At 37.0% G+C, this 21,854-nt stretch overlaps 1 protein-coding gene across 6 annotated transcripts in view; it reads right to left on the minus strand.

Annotated features, from left to right (window-relative positions):
* LOC149804175 (uncharacterized) overlaps positions 1-18,492 on the minus strand; it is a 68,945-nt gene extending 50,453 nt beyond the window's left edge. For 5 of the 6 annotated variants that reach the window (XR_016420325.1, XR_016420324.1, XM_089954153.1 and 2 more), the window contains exon 1: positions 17,371-17,597. The gene's annotated coding sequence lies outside the window, so the exon portion shown is untranslated. Of the gene's footprint in view, positions 1-17,370; positions 17,598-18,379 lie in introns of those variants that run through there. The other variant, XM_089954158.1, reaches the window with a different exon arrangement.
* Positions 18,493-21,854: the final 3,362 nt, after the last annotated feature.

Consider the following 21,854-nt stretch of genomic DNA (forward strand, 5'->3'; position numbering starts at 1 on the left):
ATTTTCGCACACGCGTCCGCCTGATTATAACGCAGGAGTCCACCAATCCCAGTTCGCAAAGTCGAGCGATTCCGTGCTTGTAATCCTCGTACGTTCACTGGGGTGTGAAGCAAGGTCGAATTCATATTGGTGGAGGGGAGATAAAAAGCTTTAACCCCAGTCTGGGACTGCTGTCTTAAATCCCAATTAAATTACTAATACTGGGAATACAATTCTCGATTCTTGTTATTCCCATATTCCAGCCGCAGTGAAAAATGTCTCTTTCGGACTAAATATTTGATGCGCATGAGATAAAAGAAGCCATGATTTTCTTATATTAGATTGTTATCTTCAAAGCAGCGTAATGTAACAGCTTGGATTGGTTTGGTTTCGGGTTATAATAGCTTTGATTAGTTTGGGTTAGGGTTATACTAGGTTTAATTGGTTTGGTTTAGGGCTTTAATAGCTTTGATTGGTTTGGGTTAGGGTTATACTAGCTGTGATTGATTTGGTTTAGGGTTATAACAGCTGTGATTGGTTTGGTTTAGGGTTATAACAGCTGTGATTGGTTTGGTTTAGGGTTATAATAGCTGTGATTGGTTTGATTTAGGGTTATAACAGCTGTGATTGGTTTGGATTAGGGTTATAACAGCTGTGATTGGTTTGGTTTAGGGTTATAACAGCTGTGATTGGTTTAGTTTAGGGTTATAACAGCTTTGATTGGTTTGGATTAGGGTTATAATAGCTTTGATTGGTTTGGTTTAGGGTTATAACAGCTGTGATTGGTTTGGTTTAGGGTTATAATAGGTTTGACTGGTTTGGTTTAGGGCTTTCATAGCTTTGATTGGTTTGGATTAGGGTTATAATAGCTGTGATTGGTTTGGTTTAGGGTTATAACAGCTTTGATTGGTTTGGTTTAGGGTTATAATAACTGTGATCGGTTTGGTGTCATGATCTTTTACGGCACAGCAATATAAGTAGATTATTTCAATTGGAGAACAGTGACTTGTTCAAGAATACACCGCTATAGCCGATTCTAGTTGATCCGATAGTAGGATTCGAACCAGCACCATTTCGATCGCGAGTTAACAACTGTGCTACCTCAGCTACTGTCTCCATTAGTCACTGCTTACAACATAAGGGAGGGCCCATTGGCTATATTCTGCACAATGCATACACCTAAAACAACTTCATATACACACAGACACAATGCATACACCTAAAACCACTGCATATACACACAGACACAATACATACACCTAAAACCACTGCATATACACACAGACACAATACATACACCTAAAACCAATGCATATACACACAGACACAATGCATACACCTACAACCACTGCATATACACACAGACAAAATGCATACACCTACAACCACTGCATGTACACACAGACACAATACATGTTCACTTGGTATACGCATTAGAAAGTATCGTTTTATGTAAATAAGTATGGGCGGTCAGTACAACAAATTATGGAAAGGTATATTGTCTTTTTTTGTGAATGGCAAAAGGGATTGAAACTGTTCCATAATAGTAACCAATCAGATTGTAAAGATTTTAGCTTATCGGCCCATCTTAACCAATCAAATCGTGAAAACTTTAGCTTATCCGCCCATCTTAACCAATCAAATCGTGAAGACTTTAGCTTATCTGCCCGTCGTCAGCAATCAAATCGTGAAGATTTTAGCTTATCGGCCCATCTTCACCAATCAAATATCAAATTAAATATCCAAATGAAGCGTAGTTTTGCAAAGTAATTTGAAACCAAAAGCAGGGATAAGTGCAGTGTCAGTGGGTTTGAATGTGGGGCAGAAGCTGTGCGTGTTGGAAGGACTACCTGTAGTTGGTGTTAGAGCTCCTGAAGTACCTTTCAAAACAAAAACACTGTTGTGTGTCTCTGATGCACCTAATAAAGATAAATACTGACTGCAGTAGACCCGCATGTCTGAATAAGTCTCAGCCATCGTCTCTTGAATAACCAAGATTTGTTGAACTTCAGACTGGGTGGATTTTAGCCAATCAAAATGCAGTATTATACACATTTTTGACCAACCAGATATACAGTTTAATTAGTCAATAAAACAGTAGCTTTGCAATGCCACATGGTATTAAAACCGGGCTGAAACTCAGTTTTCATATATTCTAGTGTGTTATTGAATTGGTGTAAAGTTGGTAGCACAATGATGTACTCTCTTTGCCTAACAAAAACTATCCAACTAAATTTAAAACATGCACAGTAGAGAGAATGTTGGCATGCCTCTATGCTACTTTGATGCAATGTGGCTGAAATTTCTTTGAATAGTGTACTTATGGAAATTGTACATGATCTAAGGCTAAACAGAATGCTAACTAAAATAACTGCTCCCTTGTGCTAACAAAAATCAGCCTGAATTAGTCTAAAGAACACTATCTTTAGCACCTATTAAAATGGGGAGAATGAATTTTGCCCAGCTAGACAATACTAGCTTCTGAATGTTACTTTCATGAACTGTGGCTGAAATGTCTTTGTATACTGTACTTGTGGAAGTTGTAAATGATCTTAGCAAACGGCAAACTAAAATGACCGCTCCCTAGTGCTAAACAAATCAGTCTGAATTAGTATAAAGAACACTATCCGTAGCAGCTATTAAAATAGGGGAAATTAATTTTGCCAAACTAGACAATTCCAGCTTCTGAAAGTGCAATGAACGAATTACCGAATATATAAAATGTAAAAAAGTTATCGGTTCTTTTCTAATACAGTTTACCTCTGAAGTGGAGCAAGCATTTTTTTGAAAGGTGCACATCTTGAGTAAGGCCAAGCTGTATACTCTATAACCCATATTACACCCATCAATAATACACAAAAATAAAGGAAATTAAAGGTTCTTTGAACTATACCTAAGATATATAAGGTCTTTATTTAAATATCCAGTATAACCAGTGAGGAAAGCTGGGGAATTTTTATAAAAAAATTCTAACCCCTATGCAAAATACGAAACTATAGAGCGCCACCTAAATTAATTAACCAAGAGTACTTGGTACATTACTGTAAAGCGTGCTTATCCAAACTAGATTAGCAAAGATTGCTTGGTACAACATTTTAAAGTGGGTTTAGCCTAAGTAAGCCTGAAATTTCGTTGTGTGTCTCTAATGCACACCAATAATTAAAACGGGGCCTTAGTCCAACCAAACGAAACTATTGTTTGCATCTCTGGTAAACACCAAAAAACATTAAAGAGACATATATACAGCATCAAACTTGCCTGCATATACCTTAACTGATCTGAAATGGCTTACATTGATCTCATATGGCTTAAATTGATCTCATATACCTTAACTGATCTCATATGCCTTAACTGATCTCATATACCTTAACTGATCTCAGATGGCTTAACTGAGCTATTGCAATGTTCGACACAATCTGGGCTGACCAATTCGTACAATCGATAAGTGGCATATCGAACTTTCACTTTTATTATTGTATATTTTCTCACTGTACATAAATGTATCTATTAAAACTGGTAAGTAGCCTCATTCCTTAACCAAGAAGGTTTTAAGTTTTGCTTATTCCTCTATTAGCAAGCAATCACCTCCATGCGATCGAATTAAAAACCAAAAGTAATAACAAAGAATCAGATAAGAAAGCCTTAGAGTAAGAAAATGGCGCTTTAAAGTTTGTTTCCAGTTTGTTTTTTGTTTGTTTTTGCTGAATATTCCTACGTGGAAATAAATTATTGTGAAGTTCGACAGATTAGCAACTGTAAAGTCAAGTTTTAGCTGGGCCTGTCATGTATATCAAGACCCAGCAACTGTAAAGTTTAGTTATAACTGGGACGGCCATGTGTATCAAGATCCAGCAACTAAAAAGTCTAGTTATAACTGGGCCTGTCATGTATATCAAGACCCAGCAACTAAAAGGTCTAGTTTTATCTGGGCCTGTCATGTATATCAAGACCCAGCAACTGAAAAGTCTCGTTATAACTGGGCCTGTCATGTATATCAAGACCCAGCAACTAAAAGGTCTACTTTTAGCTGGGCCTGTCATGTGTATCAAGACCCAGCAACTGTAAAGTCTACTTATAACTGGGCCAGACATGTATATCAAGACCAAGCAACTGAAAAGTCTAGTTATAACTGGGACGGACATGTGTATTAAGATCCAGCAACTAAAAAGTCTAGTTATAACTGGGACGGTCATGTATATCAAGACCCAACAACTATTAAGTCTAGTTATAACTGGGACGGTCATGTGTATCAAGACCCAGCAACTGAAAAGTCTAGTTATAACTGGGACGGTCATGTATATCAAGACCCAGCAACTGAAAAGTCTAGTTTTATCTGGGCCTGTCATTTATATCAAGACCCAGCAACTGTAAAGTCTAATTATAACTGGGACGGTCATGTACATCAAGACACAGCAACTGTAAAGTCTAGTTATAAATTGGACGGTCATGTATATCAAGACCCAGCAACTGAAAAGCCTAGTTTTATCTGGGCCTGTCATTTATATCAAGACCCAGCAACTGTAAAGTCTAGTTATTACTGGGACGGTCATGTACATCAAGACACAGCAACTGAAAAGTCTAGTTATAATAATAATAATAATGAGGACTTTGTACAGCGCCTAATTTTTAGAAGCTCTAAGCGCTTTACAACATTAGACAACACCTATAAGATAAGAAACATAATATTATTATTACAAAAACAAAAAAACATGAAATTAGAAAAACATTAAAAATATATAAAAAAAAAAAACATGCTGAGAATATTTCAGGTAGGAAACATTATTAGGTCTTTAAGTTTGTTCTTGCAGTCGAAATAAGAGAGTTTTGAGAGCCCTCTTGAATGTGATCACTGTGTCATTGTGTCTAAGTTCAGTGGGCAAATTCATTCCATGTTGCTGAGCCCTGGTATGCAAAAGAAAGCTGTCCATATGACTTTGTTTTCATAGTGGGAATAATGAGTATGCGATTGTCAGAAGAGGAGCGTTAAGTATCTTGCTGGTGTGTACACATGGGTGAGGTCAGATAGGTATGTTGGACTGGAGTCCGACAGTGAAATGTAGAACAGAGAACAAATTTTGTGTTTGATTCTGGATTGAGTGGATAGCCAGTGTAGGGTACAGAGCAGCGGGGAGGTGTGCTCTTATCGTGGTACTCTAAGTATGATCCCAGCAGTTGTGTTTTGAACGTTTTGAAGTTTCTTGAGTAGATATTGAGATGAACCATACATAATTGAGTTACAATAATCCAGTCCTGAAAGTACTAATGAACACACAAGTGTTTTAGAGGCATCAACTGAAAGATATTTGCGAATTGAGCTGATGCGTCTTAGCTCAAGATATGCAGCCTTGCATATGTTCATGACATGTTGGTGCAATGTGAGAGTACTGTCCAGAGTAATACCTAGGTTTCGTACTGATTGTATGAATTTAATGTTGGCGTTGCTGATATTTATTGTTTGAGGTAAAGGATGTGAATGAGATAGTCTTTGTGTTGTAATCAGAATGGCCTCAGTTTTATCATCATTCAAATGCAGCTTGTTACAAGTCATCCATGATTTCACATCAGAAATGTACCTCTCTACACCTTGGATGGTAGCATCAACTTCAGTTGGGTGGCTAGATTTGTATAGTTGGGTGTCATCAGCGTACAATTGGTGAGACACTGGATGATTATCTATGACACTTGAGAGCCACTGAGTGTACAGAATGAAGAGAACAGGTCCAAGAACAGATCCCTGTGGAACACCACAACATAGATCGACTGGGCTGGAGTGTATTCTATTTGCAGATAGAATTTGTGTCCTGTTGACCAAGTAGGACTTGAATCACAGTGAGGCTGTATCATGAATGCCAAATACCTGCTGGAGACGGTGAAGTAATATATCATGGTCTATTGTGTCAAATGCTGCAGACAAATCCAGGAGGGTGAGGACTGTAATCTTTCCGCTATCCAACGCAGAGAGAATGTCATTAACTACTTTTAGAAGAGTAGTTTCAGTACTGTTGCAAGGGCGATATGCAGATTGTACATTGCTAAAAAGACTATTTGAATTTAGATGAGATACAAGCTGGGATAGAACAACCTTTTCTAAGATTTTTGAAATGAATGGGAGTTTAGAAACTGGCTGTAGTTCTTTAAATCGTTATGGTCTAGTGTTGATTTCTTCAGCAGACTTTTGAAAAATGATGGGAATTCCCCAGATGAGAGAGAGGTATTAATAACATCAGTTAGTGAAGGCAATACTGGATCTAAGCACTCAAGCAGCAGTGATGTTGGAATTGGATCAAGTTCACATGACTTTGGTGCACTCTTCATCACGATTATAACTGGGACGGTCATGTATATCAAGACCCAACAACTATAAAGTCTAGTTATAACTGAGACGGTCATGTGTATCAAGACCCAGCAACTGAAAAGTCTAGTTATAACTGGGCCTGTCATGTATATCAAGAACGTAGACATCAGAAAATGGCTGAGTGAAGTATGCATATACATTGGAAATGCCTTGAAATTTATTAATAATTCGGAAAAGTTTAGGATCTACCAATGTCAGAATTGAGTAAACTCAATCAGTATCAACGTGCTAATTAATATCAAAGGCTAAACATAATTTATAAAAGGATTATATCTCTGTCATTTAATTTTACCTTTAAATGGTGTACTTATTTAACTTTTTTCGTTTCATGTATAAAGGAAAAATGTCATGACGTAACTGATATTTCTATTATTAGCTGGAGATTTGCGTAAGTTAAAGCAACTGCGCCGTTCCCCCACCCCGTTAGTACGCTACCGAAATTTCATTGTTTATACTGGATATTACAGCAAGTCGCTATTCATTGTTTATATAGCACATTATCACAAGTCGATGATGCTCCTTGTCCATTTTGTTCATGTGTATTTCACAGATATGCATATTTTGCAACTTACAAGGAACGTAGAATGTACATATGCATTATATTAGTATGTTTCTTCAGTTATGGTGGTATTTAAAAACCTTGTGAAAAACGAGTGCTGCTTTGTTCACCCAATCCTAGGTTGGCTCAAGTGTCCACATCAGACTTATTCAGGTCAGATCACCATTCTCCTGTGTGAAGATCAGACAGCGACCGCTTATGGGCCATATTATAGTGACCTTTGAATTAACCAATGGAAATGCAGCTTTCGAAACTCTGAAAGTGAATCAAATCGTTAGGCACACGTTATTGTTCTTCTGCCTCACTGCTCAGTCTCCAAACACGACGATATAAGACTTCATTTGACTGGCTGATAAAATTAGCGATTATGGTGATAACATAGGTTCCCAGTACATGACGTCAAAGCGGTCTCTGTCAGTTCTTCATGTAAGACCGTGGAAATATGATTTGAATCAGACAGGAGTCGAAATGGGCGCGTATCTCTCACGCCAGATCGCCATTGTGTGTTTAAATTTAGTTCATTCATTTGACTCATATTCACTCCCTGATACATATTCAGATTGCATCAACCGCTTCAGTTATCTCAACGTGCCTTTTACAGCCGACACAAGGAAATTCATTCATTCATTCATCCATTCATTCATTCATTCATTCATTCATTCATTCATTCATTCATGCATGCATGCATTCATTAATTTTATCTTACTTTTTAAATCATTTTTTTTACCAACTCTAATAATATTTGGTAAACAACTGGTATGATTCATAGTCATTGTAAAAAGGACACACGGGTTGTTTGTTCGGTTGATTGTTGATTTTTTGGTTGGTTGTTCGGTTGGTGGGTTGGTTGGTTTTAATGGATATACATGACTTAATAGCATACCAAAAATTAAAGATTAATGATGTATGGGAATATTCCACCCAATGATCAGTATTTTGTCAGAAAGAAATGAGGCTTTAAAAATGAAATGCGTTATGATCATTCATAAACAGTGGCAGAAACCCGGCAATGCAAAGCGTCATTAACTGTGAACTGATGATAGCGCGAGCAATGATACAAATGTGAAAATTAAAAATAAAGTTCACTTCCATGTCCAAAATTAAACGAAAACAGACAAAAAGTGACGATATAGTCCTCCGTTGGAAAATAAGAAAGATGTATTACCCCCACCCACTGTTGGTCTACACAGGACTATACACTTTGTACCTGTAGAAAGGTAGATCAGTAAAAATCGTTATGTTTGATGGACATATAACTTCAACCACTGCAAAGCATAGGATGCAAATGAGTTGCAATTAATGTTTATCGTGATTACTGTAGAACAGTGCAGATTATGTGCACTACGATCCCGATAAAAGGTCGTGTGATGAAAGTCACAGATAATCCCCGTTGTTGGTTTACACCGAAAAAAACATCATCATACATATATAGGACTGTGAGATAAATTCCTTCTGCTTCATTTTGACGCAAATGCTAATATCTAGTCAGTAACACTGGTCAACAGTGAAATCATTACTGACTTGAAAAGGCCCTAATCTGTAGTATTTTGGTGTGCCGAACACGAATATAACCGTGAAAAATTTGTATTGGCTCTCGTTTTGAAGATATTCATATACCTCATTTTCTATGTTTCACTGTGTAAATTTCTCCAGTAGGACTACAGCAACATCCGGAATAATGATGTAACATTGCATAATACCATCATGCTCACATCATCCACAGTTGATTGCATCATTTTCTGATGCAATGCAATACTAATGCCATGCGGCTGCTGAAGTAAGTTGACGTCAGCAGTGTACTATACATGTGTAGGCCTATTATACTAATGCCAGGCGGCTGCTGAAGCTGACGTAAGCAGTGTACTATATAAAGCCCAATCAGATAGGTTCAGCATTTAAAATATTTTAGACGTTGTGCGAGACAGTTCAAGCTACTGTTACATAAAACTTATTATTTTATCCATTTACGTACAATAAAGAACAGTAATGCCTCGAAAGTGTGTTAATACCGCGGACAATTTTTGCTATATTTGTGGGGAAGTGACATTTGCCAACCAGAAGAAAAGTATCAATTCTCAAGTGAAGAAGGCATATCATCTTTACTTCGGATGCAAGGTTGGTGACCAAGACAAGCCTTGGGCTCCGCATATATGCTGTGCTACATGTACAACACAGCTTTCACAGTGGTTGAATTGCAAAAGGTCATCAATGCCGTATGCAGTCCCAATGGTGTGGAGAGAGCCAAGCAACCACCTAAATGACTGTTACTTCTGCTTGGTTCCTCCTCTTTCCGGCGGAATAACGAAGCGAAAGAAGTCGAGAATAGTCTACCCAAACATTCCGTCTGCATTGAGACCAGTTCCACATGGTGAGGGACTTCCTATTCCAGAACCTCCAGCAGAATATTCTCTTGATTCATCTGACGAAGACAAAGGTGAGTCGACCTGTTCTTCTCCTGGTCCATCAGCATGCAGTGATCCAGATTTTCACTGTGGTGCATCATCAACCCCACACAGAATAACACAGGAAGAACTAAATGACCTGATTCGTGATTTGGACTTATCAAAGAACAAGGCAGAATTGCTAGGATCAAGACTCCAACAATGGAATCTTCTAGAAGAAGATGTCACAATTACTGCATATCGAAAGCGCCACCAGCAATTGGAGCCTTTCTTCAGAAAGGAAAGTAATCTGATATTCTGTTCCGATATTGAGGGCCTCATGAATGCTTTAAAAATCACTCATGACCCACAAGAATGGAGACTATTTGTGGACTCTTCGAAACTGAGTCTCAAGGCTGTGCTTTTGCACAATGGAAACATTCTTCCATCTATTCCAGTATCGTATGCTGTCCACATGAAAGAGACATACGATAACTTAAGGCAGCTACTGAATTCCATTGAGTATAACAAGTACAGCTGGCACCTCTGTGGTGATTTGAAGGTAGTTGCCCTTTTAATGGGACTGCAGCAAGGATATACAAAATACATGTGTTTCTTATGCGAGTGGGATAGCCGAGCAAGGGAAATGCACTACATGAGGAAGGAATGGACTCACAGGCAGAATGTAGCCATTGGAGAGAAGAATATCCAACACCCAGCTCTGGTTGAGGCTCAGAAAATCTTGCTACCACCCCTTCACATCAAACTAGGTTTGATGAAGAACTTCGTGAAAGCCATTGACCGGACTTTGCCAGCATTCCGATACCTGCATGAAAAATTCCCTCGACTCAGCGAAGCAAAGATTAAAGAGGGAGTTTTTGTGGGTCCTCAGATTCGAGAGCTTTTCAAAGATGACCGGTTCAACAACTTGCTGGAAGGTGACGCGAAACAAGCATGGAATGCTTTTCGCCTAGTTTCTACAAACTTCCTCGGAAATGTTAGGGCAGAAAACTATAAGGAACTAGTAGAAGACATGTTGATGAAGTATAAGAAACTTGGCTGCAATATGTCTCTAAAGATTCACTTCCTTCATTCCCATTTGGATTTCTTTCCTAGCAACTGTGGTATTGTTAGTGATGAACACGGCGAACGTTTTCATCAAGATATCGCAACAATGGAACAAAGATACCAGGGAAAATGGTCCACTACAATGCTGGCTGACTACTGCTGGACACTCCTCAGAGATGCTCCCGAACAGCTGTACAAGAGACAGGCGAAGAAATCTAAGATGTAGTCAATGACTTGATTTTTTATAGGTAGGCTATTACAGTTGACCTTTTACTATTGGAATGCATTTCGTTATGTAAACATTAATTTCTTGCAGATTACAAAAAAACTAGAGCCAATTTTGCAATTTGACTGTCATATTCGTGTTCAGCACATAAAAATTGATAAGAATTGACTAATTTTATTTCAGTAACATGACTTTTGTAAAAATTTGTTGTCCAGTGTAATCTATGTTTACAATTCAGTTATAAAATTCGACACGATGTATCTCGATCAAGCAGTTGTTGAATCGGAGGCTATTAATAATCTGAGATGTATAATAAATATTAAGTGTGACAGTAGACTGTAAATACAATACTGTCAAAGCTTTTCAAATACATCATTAGAAAGAGAGGAAGTGATAAATCAGTTTTGTGTATCCCTTCAGCTACGTCCTGTAGTGACCTATTTAGTGGTGATGTGCCAACAGTCTTATTGTTTATTCAAACTACCTAAATTACGTATCTCTGATATCGTAGTTTATATTTAAAGTGACCGGTTGTACGTATCTCTGATGTCGTAGTTTATATTTAAAGTGACCGGTTGCATACTCCTGGAACAAACAATCTTGCCTAATATAGCTACTGTTACGACTGTTTGGTCTTAAACTAAATAACTTAAAAGAGCGAAAACCAACATGTTTTATAAAATTCAATTAATAATTTATTTCCGCAGAATACAACGTGAAATTTAAAAAGAACTGTGAATTAAATTCCAAATAATCCTAAAGTTATATTAAAAATCCAAAATATTGAGTATTCCGAATGAATTCCAGTGGTGTTCCGAATGAATTCCAATTATGAATGTGCTGAGGTGTTAATAACCTGGAATATACTTATTCGCCAATAATCTTGATATATCATAATGATATAATCCAATATGTTCTTGAATGGACTCACAATAATCCCAAAACAGTGATTTAGTCCGAAATTAATGATGAGCAATTTGTAATGCCAGTGAATAATTTAAATAAATAAATGTTCTCATATTCAACTGAGCACAGTAATAAGACTAATTCGACTTCGAATGTTAATGTAGCAATTTTTAAGTAAACAACATTCATATAAAAAGCTAAGACATAATAACAAATCCAGAATGATGGCCGTTTTTCCATCGTATTGGTAAACAGCTTGATTTTGGAATATTATTTATTTCTGAAGAAAAAAAACTTGGCCTCAGTCTCAACATACGTAAACATGTTTATCTCTAATTAATAATGCTCTAAATGTATAATCTAAAATCATGGGCAAATATTAGCTATGTAATAAGTTGTTTACAAAATGACAAGACATTAGTCAAGTAAGCCCTTTACTATATTACTGACCAATGTCAACCACACAATATAGGTAGACATAACACACAATCATGGACAAAAGCTAACACATAATAAAAATGAAATATAAATAACACTAATAATAATCTACCATGGCATCCTCCCAGCACGCATAAAAAGGAATTTAAAAAATAATAATGAAGAACGGTCATAATAGGAAAATTTTAGCAACAGTGGTCAACGCGTGTGCACAAATAAACACAGGTACAGCAACGGAATGAAACGACTGACGCAGTTTGTTTTATCAGTGACACATTCCTGTGGTTACGTCCCTAGTAGGTATACACATCTGTTACAACCGCCATAAAAGAATTTCTTTCAGATGAAACGATTAATACATATAAACATACAAGAACCGTGATTTAATTTTGTTAGATTAGTATTTTTTAAGGCAGAGTATTCAGATAAGTATGGGTTAGGGTTAGTTTATATCCACCAAGAATCACGTGGTATATTCAAAGTATGGATTTAAATATAGAGTAATTTCAACTTGAATATCACTATAAAACACGTGGCATGGATGCTTGTACACAGTCTCTTTAACTTGAGTATAACTATTACTACGACTCTATGGTCTTTCAACAAGTATTGTAAAAGAGTGACAAGCAAGAAGTTTTGAAAAGTTCAATACATAATTTATTTCTCTAGTATATAAGTGAATATGTAAAAAAGGAACTTACGGTATTACGAATTAAATCCCAAATAATCAGAATTACAGACACAATTCCTAATGATTAATGTTCTGAAAAACTTTATTAGAAATCAAAATTAAATCCAACGCTGGAAGTGTTGGTGTGCATGTGGTGGCCCGTGTGGTGGTGATGTGCCAACAGTCTTTTGTTGGATCACAATAATACAATCATAGAACATATCCTTATTTGAAGTTTTGCTATAACTCAGGTCTCTGTTTCCTAGAATGTTATTTCTGAGTACTTTATATTTCCTGAAAAGGATCACTTGAATTAAACAATTTGAATAAATAAATTCCAGCCCAAATAAATTGCTGGACACAACAATATTATAACTGACCTTAAAGCACGAATGAATAATTTCCAGAAAAACAAGATTATATACTAAGCTACAAGACCCCCAGGTCACAATTAACATTTCCTAAAAAAAAATATTACCTAATGGAAAATAACTTTCTGGAAGGTTCATTATGTTTACAATATAGTTATAATTAGAATATAAATGTAGCAAACACAATGTCCCTGACTCTGTCAACGATGATAATCTTAATAACTAATTTATACACGTAGAGAATATTTTAGCTATGTATTACTTGTTGACATAACTTTTAAAAATATCAATGATTCAGGTCAAGTAGAAAATGAACTAGACTTTGAAAAAGGTCCAGTACAACATATAATGTCACACCACCAATGGCATATAATTAAATTAAAAAATAAAAAACAGATAACAAATAATGCAAATTAAATATACACAACACTATACGACACGCAATATATTCAAAGTATGGATGTTAGTACTGATTTTATTCTACTTCAGTATCACTATAAAATTATGCTGGTCTAAATGGCTTTTGAACATTCAACAAAAAATTAAAAAAACGTTGAAATCAAAGAATTATAGATCGGCCCTCTATGTGAACCTATTGGGCTCGTGCAAAATCCAATATTAGAATTTCACACAACAACCTCGCTGTCCAATAATGCAATTGCACACAACAAGCTCGCTGTCCAATATTGAAATCCCACACAGCAGCCTCACTGTCTAACAGTGCAATCCCACGCAATCGCGCTGTCCAATATTGCAATCCCACACAACAGCGTCACTGTCCAATATTGCCATCCCACACAACAACTTCGCTGTCCAATATTGCCATCCCATACAACATCCTCGCTTTCAGCAAGAAATATAATCTTATGCATTAATTTTTTTAAAATAAATTAGTATTGACCTCTGCTATTTTAACTTAGGTTCTGTAACTTATGTACGGATAACAACGTTTCTTGACGGAGTTATTTTTCAAGCTTATAGAACCTAACGAATATACAGAAAATTAAAGTTCCTCAAACATAACCACCCCAACATATTTCATATGGACGATGCAAGACAAACCCGTTTCGGACCCTTGTAAGATTCAGTTTTCCCATTCAACCCCGTTTTGGACCCTTGTAGGATTCAGTTTTCCCACTCAACCCGGTTTTGGACCCTTGTAAGATTCAGTTTTCCCACTCAGCCCCCTTTTGGACCCTTGTAAGATTCAGTTTTCCCACTCAACCCCGTTTTGGACCCTTGTAGGATTCAGTTTTCCCACTCAACCCCGTTTTGGACCCTTGTAGGATTCAGTTTTTCCACTCAACCCCGTTTTGGACCCTTGTAGGATTCAGTTTTTCCACTCAACCCCGTTTTGGACCCTTGTAGGATTCAGTTTTCCCACTCAACCCCGTTTTGGACCCTTGTAGGATTCAGTTTTTCCACTCAACCCCGTTTTGGACCCTTGTAGGATTCAGTTTTCCCACTCAACCCCGTTTTGGACCCTTGTAAGATTCAGTTTTCCCACTCAACCCCGTTTTGGACCCACGTGGGATTCAGTTTTCCCACTCAACCCCGTTTTGGACTCTTGTAGGATTCAGTGAGATTCCGTGCTCCTAGACGGCATCCAGAACTTTGCGCAGATACAATTGTGGGTATCCCACGATTGTCATAGATGCGTATCAATATGTGGGCAACAAACATATGAATAATTTTTGGAGGTATTCCTGACCTAGAAAATATAATGTACATAAAAACCCAAGTTAGTAAACAAGGTTGATCGAGATTCACTGACACCCGACAATTTATTCTTGGCGACAAATACCTTTTGTAAAGCTGATGAAATGACATTTAGCTTGTTTCATTACTTCCTTGTCCGAATCCAGTTGCTGATTTTCATATCTCAGTCGGTTTCTTATGCATATTACACTTATACACATGTGTGTTCTGAAATTATACAAGCAATATGATAGAGCGGCGATGGCTTTCTGGTTTTTATGCCGGACTCACGACCGACAAGGTGCGGGTTCGAATCCTATCATTAAACCAGCCTGAGTCAGTTACCGTGGTGTGTCCATGGGCAAGGCACTTTACTCTGATTGCCTCGTCACTAAATAACCTGCATTTGTTAGTGTGCCGTAAAGCAACCAAACAAACCAAAAAAAAAAAAAAACCATTATTAAGGTTCTTACATAGCTGATATAAATGTTACTTTAATTGTCCTTGGGTGTAGTTCTTAAAGAGTGCTTGCAGGTTGTGTGTAGCAACAATTTTTGTGACCACTTATCCTTTATAAAGGAAATTTCTTTCTCCAGCTTTTGTGTCGGTCACTTCGTAATTTGTCTGTCCTTTAAATTGTTGTGTTTGTCCCTTAAAGATGTGTTTCTGTCCCTTTCGTAATTTGTGTCTGTCCTTTAAATTGTTGTGTTTGTCCCTTAAAGATGTGTTTCTGTCCCTTTCGTAATTTATGTCTGTCCTTTAAATTGTAGTGTTTGTCCCTTAAAGATGTGTTTCTGTCCCTTTCGTAATTTGTGTATGTCCTTTAAATTGTTGTGTTTGTCCTTTAAAGATGTGTTTCTGTCCCTTTCGTAATTTGTGTATGTCCTTTAAATTGTTGTGTTTGTCCTTTAAAGATGTGTTTCTGTCCCTTTCGTAATTTGTGTATGTCCTTTAAATTGTTGTGTTTGTCCTTTAAAGATGTATTTCTGTCCCTTTCGTAATATGTGTATGTCATTTAAATTGTTGTGTTTGTCCCTTAAAGTTTTGTTTCTGTCAATTCGTAATTTGTGTCTGTCCTTTAAATTGTTGTGTTTGTCCCTTAAAGTTTTGTTTCTGTCAATTCGTAATTTGTGTCTGTCCTTTAAATTGTTGTGATTGTCCCTTAAAGATGTGTTTATGTCACTTTTGTAAAATGGGTTATTCAGCTGACCCTGTGACATAAAGCTGAACAATGAAACACATGGTTGGCTTCCGTGTTTATTTTCCAGCATTTATTTTGCTATTTTTCACTTAAATTTCATGCAAAAAATAGTCAAATAATAAAACTAATTCAAGACAGAGAAAACTCTCAAACAGTTCCAAAACTATATCGTTCTAAGTGTTATTTCAATCGTATGAATACGGTATGAGAAAAGCTGTTCTTCGTGACTTAACGCCATGTTTCTACACACAATAGGCTATACAAGGCAGCCAGTATAACTTCTGGAAGAAGATCCTGGGAAAACCCCTGTTATGACCAACGACCCACAACAAGCTACTGACAAACTTTCTTACATACCCACATTGACCGAGGCCGACACTCGAACCCACTCGGACAGGTGTGAGATGGCAGGGCAGTGATCGGACAGGGGTGAGAAAGCAGTGATCGGACAGGGGTGAGATGGCAGCGATCGGTAAAGGCCAGCGCTGTAGCCAACTAGGTCAGCAAGCCCCCCCCCCCCCCGAGAAAAACTGGGTTTCTATGATAAAATAAAAACGTAATTAAAACCTCACTTTACAAGCAAATTGATATGGTTGGTACGGAAATATAATAGCTGAGCAGCTAGAGATGAAGTCCCCAGTTAGTGACACCATACTCTCCATTTAACTATTCTCTGTGTGTGTGTGTCTATGTGTGTGCGTGCGTGTGTGTATGTGTGTGTGTGTGTGTGTGTCTGTGTGTGCGTGATTTGGATTTTTAATGTAGCTCTAACAATGTTTCAGTCATATCGCTATGATGTCCGCAGTATGACGGTTTATAGTGATGTCTAGCACTGTGGCATCTTGCCGCATTCATGTGACATCATGTCCCACCCATACACATTATCCTGACACCAGGCCGACCAGTCCTAACAGTAACCTCTTAATGTTGAGCGCAAAGCGAAGCAGCTGCCAGTATCATTTTTTAAATAAGTCTTTGGTATGACTTGGTCGGGGTTCAAACTCTCGACCTCCCACATCCGAGGCGGACGTTCTAACCACTCAGACGAACTGTCCTCTGAATGTAGCCTTATCCTATAGTGTGACACACACCCAAGTTAAAACATCTTAATGACACGACAGTCAGCGTGAAAAAGGTTGGATGATGGCTATCTGTATGAGAATATTTAATTGTGAAAGATGAGAAAGTTTGACATAGGGAAGGAAACAAAAAGAAACCCTTCCGTCCATCCAAAATAGTACCAATGCACTGGGTAATAACCCACCAATCACAAACAGCCATAAAAACAGAAAAACAAGACTGACAGACAGGAAAGAAAGCGGACTGATATGAAAAGGTGGTCTTAATTAGCAGTGTGATGTGCCCCTTTAATCCATCTCTCCACCTGTAAGATTTATTATTGAAAACAAGCATCTTCTGACTAGTTTGAATGTCTCCTTCTTCACAAAATCTCCGAATCAAGCAAAAATATCACTGCATACAACATCAACGACGCACAAACCATGGCAACAGACTTACCGTTTAAGCCGTTCCTTAATATGTAGTCTAATCTATTTGTTCAGGTGTCCGTTTGTTAGTCTGATACAGAACAGAGAATCAGACTTAACAGGTAAACTCCGTCTAATAACCAGGTAAGAATCACACCACAAAGTCTCTTCACTTCCGTACCAGTTTTTCGACTGTTTTCATACTGATATCATTCGTCAAAACTGTGTTCCCACTTCCTTGTCAATAGCTCGATTCGGTCACTGCCTACTGGGATGGATGTACATGACATTGTATTTGAAGTCTATAATAATAGGACGTTGAGGCCATTATCAACCGGGCAATCTGGTTATCGCAAATATGTGTGTTTTGACACATGGGAGTTTAAAAATAATAAATCAAAGGTGGAAATCTCAAATTTGATGTGATAAAAGTCTGTGTTTGTAGTTTTGCTTCTATTTTATTACAATGTACAGGTAAAAGGCTTCCCAATACCACGGTGCCACGTTTAGAAGTTTTATATATAAAAAAATAATGGGCGTTGCTGAGTTCAAGCTAAAGTGAACTCTATAACTTCGTGACAATATGTATAAAAAAGTATGCCTTTTTCACATTCCTGTTAGAATATACGGACGTTTAGTTTGGTATTTTTTCTCTTCATGATGTCACTTTATAATGTTCATGCTGTATTGAAAATTATTTCCTTTTTGCAGTGACTGGTCACTTTATTAGTATATAATCCAGCTGTAATTTGTCCTAAATACCAATCTTGCAACTACGTATTCGATCACACACACACACACACACACACAGACACACACACAGTGCATACTGTGGATATATCCTATTATGTTCGTGCGTATTTTAAGACAAATTCGTGACAATATCCTACCTGACATAGGTCGCATTACAGTGACTTACCTGACAGAGTTCGCCTTACACTAACTTACCTGACATAGTTATCAATACAATAAGTTAACTTACCTGATATAGCTAACATTACAATGTCGTACTTTAGGTGGTTCACTTTGCAGTAACTTACCTGACGATGACTGCAGTGTGGCAGTTTAAAGTGATGTTTAGCACTGGGACATCATGCCGCAGACATGTAGCATGATGTCCCACCCAGTCACATTATCCTGACACCAGGCCGACCAGTCCTAACACTAACCTCCTAATGCTGAGCGCCAAGCGCGGCAGCTGTTAGTACCATTTTTTTAAAAGTCTTTGGGATAGATAGATAGATAGATAGATAGATAGATAGACATTCCTACTAACAACTTAATTAAAATACAACTGTCCACTGTGCGATGATGTCCGTTATGTACAGGACCTTAGTACCAGCAAAACTGATATACATGACCTGTGCCCTCGTTGAAAACAAAACAACTCGCAATATTCCTTCCACACCCCCACACCCCAAAAATTAATGTATCTGACAAGTCTGACAACAATCAGTTTTAGTAGACTGGTCATTTGCAAGAACATTTAAAATAAATCGAGTGTGTACGGTGACAGACGCACGGATAAACTTGTACTTTTTGTCGTTGGCAAAGTAAATGTTTATCTGATAAATTCCTTGATCGCTATAATTAGGTTGGATTTCAAGCAAGGGAATCAAAAACTGCTTACAAAACCGATTTGAGAAAGAGTTGTTTCTCTTGTACCGTCTACTGCAATATACTGTTGTTTTTGTATGAACTTCAGAGACGTGCATTGTTTAACGGAATTGAAAAATATGCTACCATATGCACAAAAACAAATCTATGGGTTTAATTATTTTTCGTATATAATCCATATCTCTTGTACATTCTTTTAATAATAATAATAATAATGAGGACTTTGTACAGCGCCTAATCTTTAGAAGCTCTAAGCGCTTCATAACATTAGACAACACCTACAAGATAAAAAAACATATATAATGATATGATTACAAACACAAACACCATGAAATTAGAAAACATAAAAACAAAAAGCTGAGAATATTTAAGGTAGGAAACATTATTAGGTCTTTAAGTTTATTCTTGCAGTAGAAATAAATGAGTTTTGAGAGCACTCTTGAATGTGATCACTTTGTCTTTGTGTCTAAGTTCAGTGGGCAATTCATTCCACGTTGCTGGGCCCTGGTATGCAAAAGAACGCCGTCCATATAACTTTGTTTTCATTGTGGGAATAATAAGTATACGATTGTCAGACGAGGAGCGTAAGTATCTTGCTGGTGTGTACACATGGGTGAGGTCGGATAGGTATGTTGGACTAGAGTCCGTCAGTGAAACGTAATACAGAGAACAAATGAATAATTGTTTTGTGTTTCTTTCCTTCTTTCGTTCATTTGCTGGCAGTCAGAAAGCTTCTTGAAACCATAAATCCATATCAATAGTAAAACTTAAATCCGTGTCAATAGTAATAACTTAAATGCACCTTAACTGTATAACATCATATCCATCTCAACAGTAAAACCTTAAATCCATCTCAATAGTAAAATCTTAAATCCGTCTCCATAGAAAAATTTAAATCCATTTCAATAGTAATAACTTAAATCAATCACAATAATAAAACTTATATCCATCCCAACAGTTAAACCTTAAATCCGTCTCAATAGTAAATCTTAAATCCGTTTCAATAGTAAATAACGTTAATCCATCTCAACGGTAAAAACTTAAATCCATATAAACAGTAAAACTTGTATCCATCTCAAATGTGAAACAAATCCATTTCAATAGTAAAAACTTAAATCCAACTTAATAGTAAAAACATAAATCCATGTCAATAAGAAAACATAAATCCATGTCAACAGAATAACATAAATCCATGTCAATAGAGAAACCTAAATCCATGTCAGTAGTAAAATATAAATCCATGTCAAAAGTAAAACTTAAATCCATGTCAATAGTAAAACTTAAATCTATGTCAATAGTAAATTCTTTAGTTCATGATTTCGGACACAGATTCAATTCCAAATACTAATTATATTTCCAATCCCCGGTTACAGAAAGGACTTTTTTAACGACGTGTTATTTTTTATTTTTGAATTTGAAAGTTGAAGACCCGATTATAAATATGCAAGGGCAGATTTAGAAGAGATTGAGTGCTCTCCCAAACCTCATTCCCATCCCTTTGCCCCTTCACCCCTTTCCATAAAATATAACATTTTTAGTGTATGTGCACAGGTTTCAAATGTCAAAACTCGCAGGTAATCATAAATGTATATTTCATCATTTGAGGAGGGGTCTTTTTTTTCCGAAAAGGACCATTTTATGCCACTGGTATGTGTTTACATTATTCCACTATTATGCATATGAATTTATGCCACTATTATGTGTTGACGTTTATGCCAATTATATGTCTTTATGATTATGTCACTGTTACGTGTTTATTTAATGCCACTGTTGTGTATTTCCGCTTGTGCCACTGGTATGTGTCTAAGCTTATGACTGAAACATTATTCAAGGAATTACGAAGTGTAACGAAAATATATCTTTAGTGGCAGAGGAGAACTGAAGGCCGATTCTTCAGTGGCAGACGAAATCGGAATGTCAACTCATTTTTTTTCTTCCTTTGTATGGAAAATGAAACTACACTGAAACAATGAGCCCGGCCCTAGAATGTGCGTGGCCCAAGGCAGCATGCGTGGCTCAAGGCAGTAAGCGATGAGCGGGACCCCAAGTAAAAACATTGCATTGCAAAGTTGATTTCCTGAAGCGCGGGGCCCAAGGCGGTTGCCTCGTTCGCCTTGCCCAAGGGCCGGGCCTGCGACTGGCACATGTGCATGAAAGAAGCGACTAGCTTTTGATTGGCAATGCTAAGCTTACTAGCTTTTGATTGGCTGTGCAAATCTTACTAGCTTTTGATTGGCCATGCTAATTTTACTAGCTTTTCATTGGCTAATTTTACTACCATGTATACTCTATAATATAAGTTATAAAAAAGACTATTTAGTTTGATAATAACCTGCATATATTCATATAAAAAATGTGTTCTCGCATCTAACTGGTTGGACTTCATGCTACCCTAAAAACTAGATCTTCATACATTTTGATCAAACCTAATATGTTAACTATCTCATCACAATATCAGATAAGTTAAATACCAATGAAATTGACATAACCTTAATCCAGATAAGTCATATATCAATGAGATTGACATAACAGCAATCCAGATAAGCTATATATCAAGGAGACTGACATAACCCTGCTCCAGATTAGCTATATATCAAAGAGATTGACATAACCGTAACCCATATAAGTTATATATCAATTAGATTGACGTAAACCTACTCTAGATAAGCTATATAGCAATGAGATTGACATAACCGTAATCTAGATAAGCTACATATCAATGAGATTGACAGAACCCTACTCCAGATAAGCTATATATGAAGGAGATTGGTATTACCGTAATCCAGATAAGTGATATATCAATGAGATTGACATAACCGTAATCCAGATAACTTATATATCAATGAGATTGACATAACCGTCATCCAGATAAGTTATATATCAATGAAACTGACACAA

The sequence above is a fragment of the Sinohyriopsis cumingii genome, chromosome 3 (genome assembly GCF_028554795.1).
Source record: "Sinohyriopsis cumingii isolate HCF-2022 chromosome 3, ASM2855479v2, whole genome shotgun sequence".
Lineage (NCBI taxonomy): Eukaryota > Metazoa > Mollusca > Bivalvia > Unionida > Unionidae > Sinohyriopsis > Sinohyriopsis cumingii.